We start from the raw sequence: 14,405 nt of genomic DNA, 5'->3' as shown, positions 1-14,405 counted from the left end.
ATTAATAGACTCATATAATTTAGGTATGGAGAAACATATTTATGCAATGTATATTGCCAGACTTTTCTTATCAATGTGTGGACAAACTTGTTTAATGTTTGTTGTTAAACTTGTTTAATTAGTGTCTGAATATATTCGTCTAACGAATATTCCTAGACCCGTCTAATCAATGTGTGGAATAACTCATCTAATATTTTTTGCTATACTTGTTTAGTAATTGTGTGGATAAATTCATCTAATGTATACGGTTAAACTTGTCTAATTAGTGCATCGACAAACTCGTTTAATATTTGTTTATACTCGCCTAATAATTAGTGTGCGCTTAGAGTCGTTTAATCAATGTATGAAATACCCCATCTAATGTTTTTTGTTATACTCATTTAATTAATGTATGGACAAACTACTTTATTGTGTATTGTTAGACTTATCTAATAGTTTTTGTTATACTTGTCTAATCAATATATGTACAAACTCGTCTAATGAGTATATTATTAAACTCATATAATGTTTTTTGCTATATTTGTCTAGTGTGTATAGCTAGACTCGTCTGATCAATGTATGTGTAATATATATTTGTAGACTCAAGTAATGACCATATAAATACATTAGTTGTATATTTTAAAACAATTAGTTTATTTCTTTTTACTTTTTCTTTTGATCATACTAAAGTCTTAAACTCTACATTTTTAAGTTAAAAATTGTAAAAAGTGAATTCAGAGAATATAAAAAAATTATAATATTAAGAAATATGATTTTGTTTTTACAAATATCTAATTTAAACCTTTAAAATAACTATTAAGTACAATATTTTAATCTATTTTGTTACACATATAATTATTTAAAAATTTATGCCAATTTCTATGTACATACTAAAAATATGAAAAGTAAATAAGAATATTTATATTATAAATTAAAATAAAAAAGATAAATGTAATTTGTTTAAGGCAAAATTATTACATTATAATCTATTTTACATTATAGTATAAACAATTTGTATTATTAATAAATATATTATTTAAATTTTTTCTTTTAAGAAATAAAAGTAAAATATATTTTTTCTAAATTTTATTTATTAAATGATCTAGCAATTAAAAATCACAAAATGATAGAATTAAAAATGAAAAAAATAGTATAAAAAAAAGTTTAATACCTTAAATATAAGTTATTTTTATTTAATGTTTTTTATATTATGTTAATCGTTAAACTTGTCTATAATATAATAATTAGAATATATATATATATATATATATATATATTTAGACTTATCTAATAATAATATAAATATATTAATAATATATTTAAATATAATTAATTTATTAACTTTTACTTTTTATTTTGGTTTTATTAATTATTAAAGTCACAAGCTTTAACAATTTGAAGTTGGAGTAAAAAACAAATTCAGTGAATATAAAACAAAGTTTATATATTAAGAAGTGTGATTTTTTAACTAAACCTTTGAAATGATCTATTAATACAATCTTTTAATTTATTTTGTGGCAAATATAATTATTTAAAGAATCAAATATAATTATTTAAAGAATTAAATATTTTTTTAGTCTTTAATAATTATAATTTATTCTTGTATTAAAATTTGATTTATTTTGATTCTCAAACTTTTAAAACGAATAAATATAGTCATTCTAACTCAATTTTATTATTTTTTTTTTACATGTAAGTGGTTTTTCAAGTTGGTGTTTGAATTGTTTATACCGTTTCACGCATTCTAGCTCAAATGTCTCTTATAAAGATAATTTCACATATGAAAAAAACTTCACATATAAAAAAAACTTAACACCTTTGAATTGAAAGAACTAGGAGAACAAAATGTATCAAAATTTAAGCAGAAACTAATTTGAATTTTGCGTTCAGCTTTAGGACTAAACACATACTTAACTATTATATAAACATTTTACGAAATTATATGTATTCATAACTCATGCTATTTTATTTTACTAAATAATATGAATTTAGTTTTTATATAATAAAATTATAAAGAATATTCATCAATAAAAATATTTATATAATAATTTAATATAATAATAATAAATATTCTTTTATTGATAACTTTTTTAAGATAAAACTATTACTGAAATGTTTTTTGTATGACAATTATTAATAAATTTATATTAATTTTTTAAATAATACTATTTTAAGACATAAAACTAAAATATATTTTTTGTAAATTTAATTTTATTATATGACAAAGTAATTAAAAATCATAAAGGATAAAATTAATAATTAAAAAATAGTATGAAAAGAGAATTAATACTTTGAGTATAAGTTAATCATTAATAACTTATTAAATGACCAAGTAATTAAAAATTATGAAAAGATAAAATTAAGAATGAAAGAAATAACATAGAAAAATAATTAATACTTTAAATATAAGTTATTTTTAATAATAAATATATTAAAAATACATTAATAAAAATTTTTAATTATGGATAAAATATATTAAGGATACAAATTAAAAGAAGTAATTATTTATTTATTTTATAAATTAACTAATTTGTAAAGTAATTTTTAGAAATGTCTATCATAATTTAAGTTGATTAAGAAAAAAATTTCTATGGAAGAAATTTTTTTATATTATAATACAAACAATTTTTGTTATTAATAAATATATATTATTTTTAAATAATATTATTTTAAGATCATTTAAACCAACTGATGTTGTTTCTATGAAGAAGTTAAGTGTGGTTAGTGATCATTTAAAGCTTAAGACGAGGAATTTTTGAACAATAGACAAAGAAGATGGAGTGAGCATATGATTTCAAGCTGCAGTGTCAACTTTGAAGTGAGAGGGTATTAATAAATGCTGAATCAAGAAAGTGGGTCAGTAGAAGAAGGAGATGAAGTAAGCTATGGTTTCAAGCTATAGTGTTAATCTTGAAGTGAGGAAGTGTTTACTTTGATAATGGAATAACATAGTTGGAAACTATGTTACTCGAGGGTGGAGATCAATAAAGAAATGTGAAGTCATCAGAATGGTTGTGTTTAAGGGTGATCAAATGTGTTAACAATTGGTAGTAAATTAGAAGTCGTGAGTGATCAAGTCAATTGTATGGTGTTTCATAGAGGAAGCAAGAGAATGTGAGGTGATATTAGTTAGGTTTCAATATGAAGTCAAGGCTAGTTAAAGTTTTAGAAGGAATTTACAAGACGTAATGGAAGACAAATGGGTAGTGATTTCAGTTTAACAGATACAAATTTGGTTGATTATCAGAAAGAAGGATCCTTAAAAGCTAAGGTTTAGAGGTTGAGAAGTTGTTTTGAGAGTAGTGGCTAGATCAATCTACACTATTAAACATTAGAACATTTTAGCATAAAGACAAGGTTTTTGTATTAGTAAGGTTGTTGGTGAGTAGTATCTTAGTCAAGTTAAGTGGTTGTGATAGAGAAAGTAAAGAGATCAAGCTTTTCTTTCTACCTGATGAGAGAATTTTCGAGGAAATTTCTTTTTCTTGTTCGGGAGAATGTGAAGACCTTGAAAATGGTATTTTAAAAGTGGTAGTGGATTAAAAATAGTGAGACTCAATTAATTTAATAATAAAAGATTTTAATATAAATGGATTTGTTATAAACGAATTTTATTATTTTAAAATATACTATGTCTCTAGAAACCACTTTTCTAGAGTTCTTTGACTTCTTTCTAGGAGTTCTTCTTCTCTGCTCATCTAATTGAAGAATTGAGACCGTAAGAGTGATTTTGGTGGCGAACTCTTCATTTCAGATCGACTAGTTTCTCTATATGAGTTAATTAAGTTTGACCACTTTTCTCTGACCTTTTCTTTGTTTTGTTACATGTGGGCCCCACTGATTTTTCATGTAATGTTCGAGTCTTTTTTAAGACTCTGTTGATCATTGGTACTAATGATATACCTTGATCGTGTTTTTGTTGTTTGTAGGTACAAATAGAACTCCTTGAGCTGTGTGAGCTGAATAAGGTTCTCTAAAGCGGTTAGTCTTCTAAAAGGTAAGGGAAGCTAGTGTTCATTCTTAAATTTTAATTTCCAAGTATGATTTGTGGGTATTTGTATAATAGGATGGTTTAATTGTTATTGAGATATTTGTTCAATTGTTCATTGTGTTTGATGAGTTTAATTGGTGGTATTATGCTTGAATGCCTGATATGATTCTGTTTTGGATTGGATTTAGTTTTGTGAATGGTTGTTGGTGTGAATGTTTATGCTATACATTTGGTATGATGGGAGAAATAAGAAGTAAGTTGAGTCATGGGTTGTTTTGGTCTAAAAAGGCGTTTGGATGGGTGAGAGTTTGAAGTAAATGTTGAATGGGTTTTCAGGTCTGTCCTAGAGTCACTTATAACTTGTTTGGACTTTGAAACAGGAGAAATATAAAGTAGAATTGAATTGCTGCAATTAAAGTGTGTAATTGTATAATGTTTGTTCAGTTAAGGGCGTTTTGACTAGTGAAGTTTCAATGTAGTAGGTCTGGGCTGAAGTAAAGGTTTTGGGGTTGTAGTTGGATCATTTATGACTGGTTTAGACCCCTAGGTTGTTAATTTATAGATTAAAAAGAGTATGTGAGATTAAATAGTCTAGAGTTGTCAAGTTGGTTTGGGGTAACTACTTTGAGTTAGAAACATGTTTTTGGATCATTCATAATGCCTAGGAGGTCATAGGAATCAGTTAAATATGTGTAAAGGGTAACCAAGGTTAGATTAGAGGTGTTTTAGGTTCTGGAGGCCTTTCTCTTTTTGTTAAAGGACATTTTAATGGACTAACGTTGTGTGATATCTTTGAGTGGGTCAGCTGCTCCACCACATAAGTGCAAAACTCGCCATGGCTTGACATTTATACCATATTCGGATGATCAAGTCTATGTTTATGGCATGACTAGGATGTTTGATTAACTTTGTCTGAAATGTGATATATAATGATATCTTAATATACCATGTTGAATTCTTTTTATCACTAGCTTACCCTTGCTTTTGTGTTTATCTATTTGTTTGTCACCTTCTTGTTTGCGATGATCATCCTAAATGGTGGGAACAAATATAAGATCCAGGAAAATAAAGGATTTAAAAATAAATTACTTTTGAGACTTTGGGTTTTTGTTTGGAAATTAATGTTCTTGAGTGTATATTTTGTTAGAACGTAATTGTTATGTTGTTTCTTTATTTTTATATTTTTTCCTAGGGGCAAAAGGGTCTTTTACCTTTATTTAATTGGTGTAGAAATTAATTAAGGGGTGGTTTGGTGTTTAGAAACCCTAGAAACTCTAAATCAAAGAGAGAAAACAGAGGAAGAGAGGACATTGGGTTTTGGGAGAAGAAGAGAGAGAGAGAAACGAGAAACTCTTAGTGTAAAGGAAGATTGATGGTGTTGTAGGATTGTAGATAAAACCTTATGATTGGCCAAGGTATGGAAAATCTTACCTTTGTTTGTTTATGGTTGTATGTTATATGTGTTCTTGATTATCCTGATTGGTAATCCTTATTTTTATACATGTGTATATGATTATGATTATTTGTGGTTATTGTTAGGTAAGAGTTTGTGTATGAATGAGCATAAAGTTTATGTAATATTTGTGATGAGTTTTCTCTTTGAATGTATTATGTATGTTTTGTTGGGTTATCCCAACAAAGACTTTAATGCTTAGGGAGAACAAAGTTATGATGCTTAGGGGTTTCCATGCAAATATATGTTGTAAGTGTTAGGTTATTTGGTTTCCTTTCTATGTGGAGAATATGCCAAATAATATGGACCATTATGTCTCACTTTGTTTTAGTGGAGATGGGTCAAATTAGTAGGGCACATTAGAGTCATTTGAAGAGAGGGAAAAACTAAGTGAGAGAGAAAGGAAGAGAAAAAGTCATTCCCGCATAACATAAAACCTACATTGGTGTTTTCGTCATTGTGAAGTCGTTCATTGTTGGATCGGGCTGATTTCTGGAAAGTGGGTTCCAGACTTATGGTTTTTCATTCTGAATGTTAGGATTGTCAATCGGAGGTCTAGTTTGGGAGAAAACAACCTCTCATTAGCAGCTCTGTTTTGGAGAATTTCTAAAACCTGCACTAGTGTTTTCGTCGTTGTAAATTTGTTTATCATTGGATCAAGCTGATTTTTGGACATTCGATTCCAGATGTATGGTTCTTCATTCTGATCATTCGGATCGTCAATCAGAAGTCTAGTTTGGGAGAAAATAGTCTCACATCAACATCTCTATTTTGGAGAATTTTCATATTCTTGGTTCTCATTTGTGAGAATTATGCTTAGTTTGGCTGATTGAAAATCCTATTTGGTGTTTTTATCGAAAACTCTTTTGCACCCTATTATGGGGGTATAACATGTCAATGATTGGATCTGGATGATTCAAGTGATGTATTATATGTGTTTGAGTATGTTTACATGGGTATGTGATGCTTGAATGCATATATGATGTGTTAATTATGTTTCCATGTGATCTAGGGTTGATGTATGCATGTTTGAATGCTTGAATCATGTCCTTGATGTGTTTCGATTCGACAATAATCGATTATCATTAGTTATAATCGATTATCTGCGCGGTGGTTTTGAGTGAAATTTTGGGAATAATCGATTATCTGGATGATAATCGATTATCCCTTCCTGCATGATGTTTCTGGGTAAGTTTCACTGAGATAATCGATTATCTTAAGTGATAATCGATTATCACAGTGCATTTTGGTGAAAAATGGCGAATTTGATGAATAGTGGACGTGAATAAAGCCTGAGGAGTTGTGAAACATGATGATAATTAGCGATTGAGATTAATGGTTATGTTTAGGGTCAGTTTGACTTGTGGTTGAAAGTGAAGCATGAGTTAGTGTTGGGATGTACCTGAGTATGTGATTGATGAGCATGAGAGTGGATGATAAGTCTACTTATTGTACCTCGTAAATCCTGATTCTATCTGCGGATAAGTGCTTCCTATTGTCTTGTGTGCATTGGAAGGAGATGATTTGTAGGGGAGGCTATAAATGTCCTGTAGAGGAGGCTATAGGTGGATTGTAGGAGCGGCTATAGTCGGTGAGGTAGGGTACAAGAGTGAGATGGACTCTTTCGACTATGATGTTATGGTACGGTGATGCTCATGGTGTTCTTCATGACTGGAATAGTCATGATGGTGGTGTATCTATGATGATGATCATGGTACTTGAGATGGTTCAGGTTATGTTATGTTGATAATTGTGTTACTATAATGGTTATAGTAAGTAGTTAGCAAGAGTGATAATGAATAGATAGACCAAGAGTCTATGTGTGAGATATTAGTGATGATATCAAGGGTTAGAGATCAAGGATCGATGATCGAAGTTCAAGGATCGGGGATTGAGTAATTCATGATTGAATTGTTCATGTTAAAGGATTAGAAATCCTATTGTTATTACTACTATGTATGTGGTGTTTGATTATGATTGATATAATAAGAAGGTATGTATCTTGTTGTGTGTTTGATTATGTTTGGTATAATCAAAAGATATGTATCTTGTTGTGTATTTGATTATAATTGATATAATCAGTATGTATGTATCTTGTTGTTTTGATTGTTTTATTGGTAGCTTACCTCATACATGTTTGTGTTTGTGTGTTTGTGAATGAAATATCGGTGATGATCATATAATTGTGTTATACGGGTACCCGCATGTTTTAAAATATCTACGAATTTTTTTGAAACCGATATCTACGCAGGTTGTGAATAGACACTATCCAGACCCGATCCGAGTCGTTCATCTCCGTGTCATAAGAATATAAAAATTTATTTTGGACCACAGGATTTATAATTCAAAATCTATTTTCCGTTCTACAACTGCATAATTGAAATGTATTTCTATTTAAACTGCATTTTTTTATAGATTTTCAAATTTTATTCAGAATGTATTTTTAAATTATAATTTTATAATTATTACCTGCACTCTCATAATTACTACATACACCCCATACTTTTCTTATAATATATTTCAATGATGACTTTTAGTGTTTCAAGTGTCCATGTTTAAAGCCTTTAAGCCAAGTAAAACACTCGTTTTAAATATTTAAAAAAATTAAAATATTTTTTATAATATTAATATTTTTGTTAAATTAATTATAAAATTATGTTAAAAAAGTTTCAATTTTTTTACTAATATATCTTTATTAATTATAAAATTATGTTTAAGAACTTTTTTTAATTTGTTTTAATATTAATATATGCCTATTAAATTAATTAATAAATTTTAGTTAAATTATTTAGAGTATCGGTTAATCTTTATTAATATTAAAAATGATATTTTAAGAGTTAAATTTTTTTCTATAAATTATAATTTTATTTAAGAAAAAACTAAAAATATATTTTTTTATATTTTTATAATTAATTTTTATTTTTATTTTTTCTTTTATTTTTATGTGATGTTTGTCTATTAATTTTACTCTGTCTTTTTTGTTTCTTTCTATTCTAAAGTTATTTTTTAGATTTCATTCAATTTTGATTTTGATTTTTCTTTTTATTTCTGTGTCTTTTCTTCTATTAATTTTACTCTTTGTCTTTTTCTATTTCTTTTTATTCTAAAGTTACATTTTTTTAAATGAATTTAAGAGATTTGATTAATATCATAATACTTCTATATACCAATATTTTTATTTCATTTTTGTTAAATTTTGTAATGTTATTTTTATTCAATTTGTTAAATTTGTATTACGATTATAAATGTATTTTTATTGTTTCGTTTAATTTTTAAAATTCTTTAATTTATGAATTTTGAAAGTTTTTTTTTACTTATTTTCACAAATAATTAAAATTTTTATTTAAATTAAATTACAAAACAATTAACTAAAGTAGGATTTAACATAAATATAATTTCTAATAAAATAAATAATAAATATAAATTAAAACTAAAAAAAATATAAAAATTAATTACAACAGTTTAATAAATAATTTTATAGGAAAGAATTTCAAAAATAAATTTAATAATAAAAATATTATTTTTAAGTTTACTTAAAACCTTCCAAATGTGTTTTAACAACATTTTATCATCGTCATTCTCAAACTTAGCAACAAGGCCGCTTTTACTAAAAAACTATGATGAGAAGTTCAACTTGATTAGAGTGCTGACACCTCCATCCACTGTAAGGTCACTACATGGCTGCAACCGTTAATATAACATAGTGAGAATATGAACGATCAGAAATGATATTATTTTAGTTTTTTTGTCTATTTAAAATATAATGATGTTACTATATTGAATTTTTTAATATATTTTAAAATATTAAAATCAGTGATTATAAATATATTTTGAAGTGTAACCATTCAGAAAAATCTAACAAAAAGTACAAATTATTTAAAGAGTCACTTGACAATATAATTTTGGAGTAAAATAATTATTAAAAAATAAATTTTTATATTTATAAGAAAATAATTAAAAGATAAAGGCTTAATACCATTATTGGTCCCAATTTTGGTTGGCTATGTTTGAAATGATCCCAATTTTTTTTTCTGTTTAATGTAATCCTAAAGATCGTAATTTGTTTTCACAATTTAGTCCTTTTTGCAAACGTCGTTTAAATCGTTAATGACAAAATCTCCAACACTACAAAGTGTATGAGATGTCATGCTTTTAGCTGATGTTCCAACACTACAATTAGTGTATGAGATGTCATGCTTTTAGCTGATGTGGACTGTTTCAGGCATAATGAGGTAGATTTATGTCACATGGCATAAGGTTTCCTTTAGTAAATAACATTTTTTTAAATTTTTAATTATTTATTAAATTCTAATCCTAATTAATATATTAGGATTAAGCCCTAAAATTTAGTTTCCTAAATCCTAGTTATTTTCCTTTTGTTAAGTTATGAATCATGAGCTCAGACTAATTTGACGAACCCGAAATATTGGAATTACTCTTCTCAAATCAAAACTCAGATGGGGGAGAGAGCTTTTGTTGTTCGTGGCTTTGTAGTAGCGAGAATCTGGGCTTGTAACTCGTAGAGTGGCTTTAGGCCCTTAGTGAAGAGCTTGTGACCCTGTTTGTTCGAAGGAGGCAACAACACTGTGAAGGTGTGATCTGGGTAGGGCTCCTTCGTCGCGCAAGGAGACATTTTTCTTCTTCCTCTTCCCCCTATTTTAGTTCGACAATTTCAGAAAACTCTCCTTCTCTCCGTTTTCGTTTGTGGCGCAAGGATGTAGGCTCCCTTCCTCTTCTCCTTTTTCGTTTTTTTTTGGTTTTGGGGTTTTTTGTTCTTGTTTTCGATTCTGATATTGGGGTTTCAGTTTCTGTGTGAAGAGCTCGCGATTCTGAGTGCATGAAGATGGCGAGGGCAGCAGCGACATCGCCTTTTTGAATTGGGTTTTCTCTGTTCTTCCCCTGCAGGTGGTGGCAAAATAGTTATGGTTTCTGAAATTGAGAATTGGGAATTTAGGTTTTTCGATCTTGAAATTGGGATTTCTGATTTGGGAATTTCTTTTAGGAGCTTTGTTCTTGTTTCTGAAATTGTGTTTTCAAAGCTTTCAGTGTGTTCTCGATATCATAAATCCACCTCACCACCCTTAAGGATTCCACGTTAGCCAATACATGATCATTTCACGCTCTAATTGCAGTGCTGAACATTTGACCGTAAACGATTTAAATGATGTTTGCAAAAAGGACTAAATTGAACACAATTACGATCTCTAGCACTACATTGAACAGAAAAAAAAAATTAGGACTATTTCGAACATATCCAACCAAAATTGGGACCAATAATGGTATTAAGCCAAAGATAAAATACTAAATATCAAATGAATGTAAAAGTTTATAAGATGTGAAATTAACTCAATCCTTATTATTAATATGAAAAATAAATATTATAATAAAAAATTTAATTTATAAATAAAGTGGGATTCTTTTATTTATTTTAAAAAATATAAACTTCACTTATTTTTTATTTATTTTTAATTATATTTGCGATTAATTTTAATTTTAACATTTTTTATGTCAGACATAATAAAATTTTGATTTAAATCAAACAGAACCACTTTCAAATAAAATAAAATAATAAGTTCTACACATATTTTTTTTTCTTTTCTTTTAAAAGTAATAATATTTACCATTTCATTATTATGTTGCAAATATAAAACTAAAATAATATTTAAAGTTAATGTAACTAATTAAAAGTAATAGTTTTTTTTAACAAAATAATATTTTATACTTGTGTTATTTTTATTATATATTAAATTAATTTGGATAAATTTATTATAATTTGATTTATTAATTTACTTAAAATAGTGATGTAAAGACTTAGAAAATGATATTTTATAAGTGATAGTAATTTAAAATTAATGAATATTAAAATGTTTTAATATAAATAGTTTTGTTATTAACGAATTTCATAGTTTTAAAAAATATCATTTTTGAGTTTTCGTCCTTTATTATTTTATTGAAGAACCGAGATCGTAAGATTGGTCCTTGTGGCGAGTTTTTTAATTTAGACTTATCAGTTTCTCCGTTTGAATTATTGGGAATCCAAGTGTGAGTTTAAGTCCCACATTGGATAGAAATGAGAAAGTAGAACACTATATAAAGATGAAAGATCCATTAACCCATTGCCTTAAAGTTTTGGGTAGAGAGTGGTGTCAATCTCTTATATGGTTGGACTCATATGTTATTGGTGTTTGTGTCTCCCTAGTGAACCTCCTCCTTGATAGACCCAATTGTGGTATCAGAGCCAATGGTTTGTCTTGGTGACCGACTCAGACAAGTATGATGGTTCCTATACCGAAAGTCTTCCTAGCAAAGTGTATTCAGGTAAGCAAGTCGCGTTAAGATTAACGACGGTTGGAAATGGCTACTCGTGGTTGTGGTTGGTTAAGAATGCTTCCACTGGAGGAGATTAACGATGGTTGGAAATGGCTACTCGTGGTTGTGGTTGGTTAAGAATGCTTCCACTGGAGGAGAAGTGTACCTTTGTGGAAGAGACTCAACCTTGAGGGAAAGATTATTGGGAATCCAAGTGTGAGTCTAAGTTCCATGGATAGAAATGAGAAAGTAGAGCACTATATAAAGATGAAAGACCCATTACTCATTGCCTTAAGGTTTTGGGTAGAGAGTGGTGTCAATCCCTTATATGGTTGGACTCATATGTTATTGGTGTTTGTGTCTCCCCGGTGAATCTTCTCCTAGATAGACCCAGCATGAATAAGCTGAGTTTTAACCCTTTTTTTAGTCTTTTCTCATATATGTTGCATTTGGGCTGACTCAACTTGAGTGTGTCTTTTGAGTCATTAGTTTGAGTCTTTGCTGATAAGTGGTTCTAACAATGTATCATGATTGTGTTTCTATTGTTCGCAAGAGCATTTCTGTCAGGTGAGGGAAACTAACTACCACATTATGATGTTCATAATTTGTGTTATATATTTGAAATGATGTGAAATTGATAGTTTGGTGTGATGAAATACTATTATGATTGCTTGCTAAATGTACTGGTTTTGGATGAACTATGAGAGTTAGGAATGTTTTTTAGTTAACTAGAATTGTTGCTGAAATGCTGCTATGTTATTGTATAATTATTTGAGTTTTTATATTTGGAATCTTATTATTTACGAGAAAATTTTAATGAAGTTTATTGTTGAATTTCACTTGTTTTGATGGTCTGACGTGATGTGATTAAGGCATAAATGGTGGTTTTGTTGTTGGATATTTAAATGGGTAAAAGGTTAGGGTAATTGGTTAAAAATGGGTTTAATAGTGGGGGTTTGACAGTGAAATCCTATGGGAGTTGTTCCTAGAGTTAGTTTGTGGTTAAGAGTTCAAGTTGGTGTCATGTAAGACTTGGTTAGCTTCTAGTTTTGTTGAAATATGATATTTAAGTTTGCTAAGTTGTAGTTGGATTGTGGTAAGTCATTGGTTTGATCTAATGGACCAAGTCATTGACCAATTGAGCAAATTGATATCCAATCCAAGGTTTAAACATGTTTTCCAAACAATCACAAGGTTAAGGATACCAATTTGGTCAATTGGATAAGGCTGGACTTCACATAGATCAAGAATCAGAGTTATTGGTTTTTGGTGTCGCGTTGAGGGCCACACTAGGTCGCTGAGCGCTGCGAAAACAATGGACTCTCTTTTTGTTGGGTGTTGAGTTGTATTGAGTGGCGCTGAGCATGATTTCTCTACTGGAGGACCGAACCTCTTTTCTCTAAATTTTTTGGGCGAGAGGATAGACTCGCTGCACGAGCATGTTTGCTTGAGCTTGATGCTGAATGCTAGAAATGGGCGCTAATTGCGTCCTGTTTTCAAGTCTTTGTATGTTTCTTTCTGATTCTTTGTTTAAATTACGTCATTTGGTATCCTATGCATGTGTATTATTAGGCTAGTGATGTTTGATGGACTATAATCCGAATGTGAGTATGTTGGGTATATATTTCATACATGATATGGTGATTATGATATTGGTTATGTGCATGATATATGTGCTTGGCATAATTCCATGGATCTCATGGAGAGTTTCTATGATGGTGTTTAGTAGTGTAATGTATTGATGTAGGAATTTCGTTGTGAGGAGTAGTTAGAGGTTCAAGTCTATGGTTTGATTTCTTGGCCATAGGTGGTAGATGGATTAACCTTATGTGATAGCTTGGGTGAACAAGTTGTTTCACCATCAACTGCAGAACTCGCTAGAGTATGACATCAATACATGTATTCAAATGGTCAAGTCTAGTATTTATGAGTGCATGTGTTAGAATTCATCGATATGGATGTTTATGTGTGTTAAAATCTATATAAATGTTATGAAACCTCTTTTGGCACATTAGCTTACCATTTCTTCTTTGTTTGTATGTTTGTTTGTTTCTTCTTATTTGCGATGATCACCTTAATTATCTGAGCAGAGGAAGATGTCTATGTTGATCAAGTGCTAGTTAGTGATGGTGCTGAAGCGCATAGTAGGATATTTAGTTTCAGTGTATAGTGATTTTTGTAAAACTCTATTACACTTTTAGTTTCAATGCAATGTAACTCTTAGTAGTACATATCTTGTATACATTATAGTTGTATAAGGATAACTATCATAAAATTCTTTTAGTTGTTGAATGCTATTAAAATGGGAAGTTACAAGTCACAAAATTTGAAAAAAAAACAATGTTATTTTTTAATTAAATTAATACTTGAAAATTGTAATTTTCAAAAAAAAAAAAAGGAATTCCAAAACCTTAGTTCAATTTGTCTGATCTAAGTCCAATTCGCTCAAAAATAGATTAAATTGGATTGAAGTTAACATTAAAAAAAACAAAGAAATTTAACTTGACTCTTCAAATATATTTTAAGTTGGATAGTGACTTTTTCCAAACCTATGCACTATAACTTTATCAGTAATTATTTGTTTACTTTAAAAACATTATAATTATTAAATATTTCTTTTAATTTATATATTTTTTGTATAAAGAGTCACGGCGGTGCTTTTTCTACGAAATC

Source organism: Vigna angularis, chromosome 9 (assembly GCF_016808095.1).
Source record: "Vigna angularis cultivar LongXiaoDou No.4 chromosome 9, ASM1680809v1, whole genome shotgun sequence".
NCBI classification, from domain to species: domain Eukaryota; kingdom Viridiplantae; phylum Streptophyta; class Magnoliopsida; order Fabales; family Fabaceae; genus Vigna; species Vigna angularis.
The sequence above is the reverse complement of the archived record's forward strand: the minus strand, read 5'-3'. Positions refer to the sequence as shown.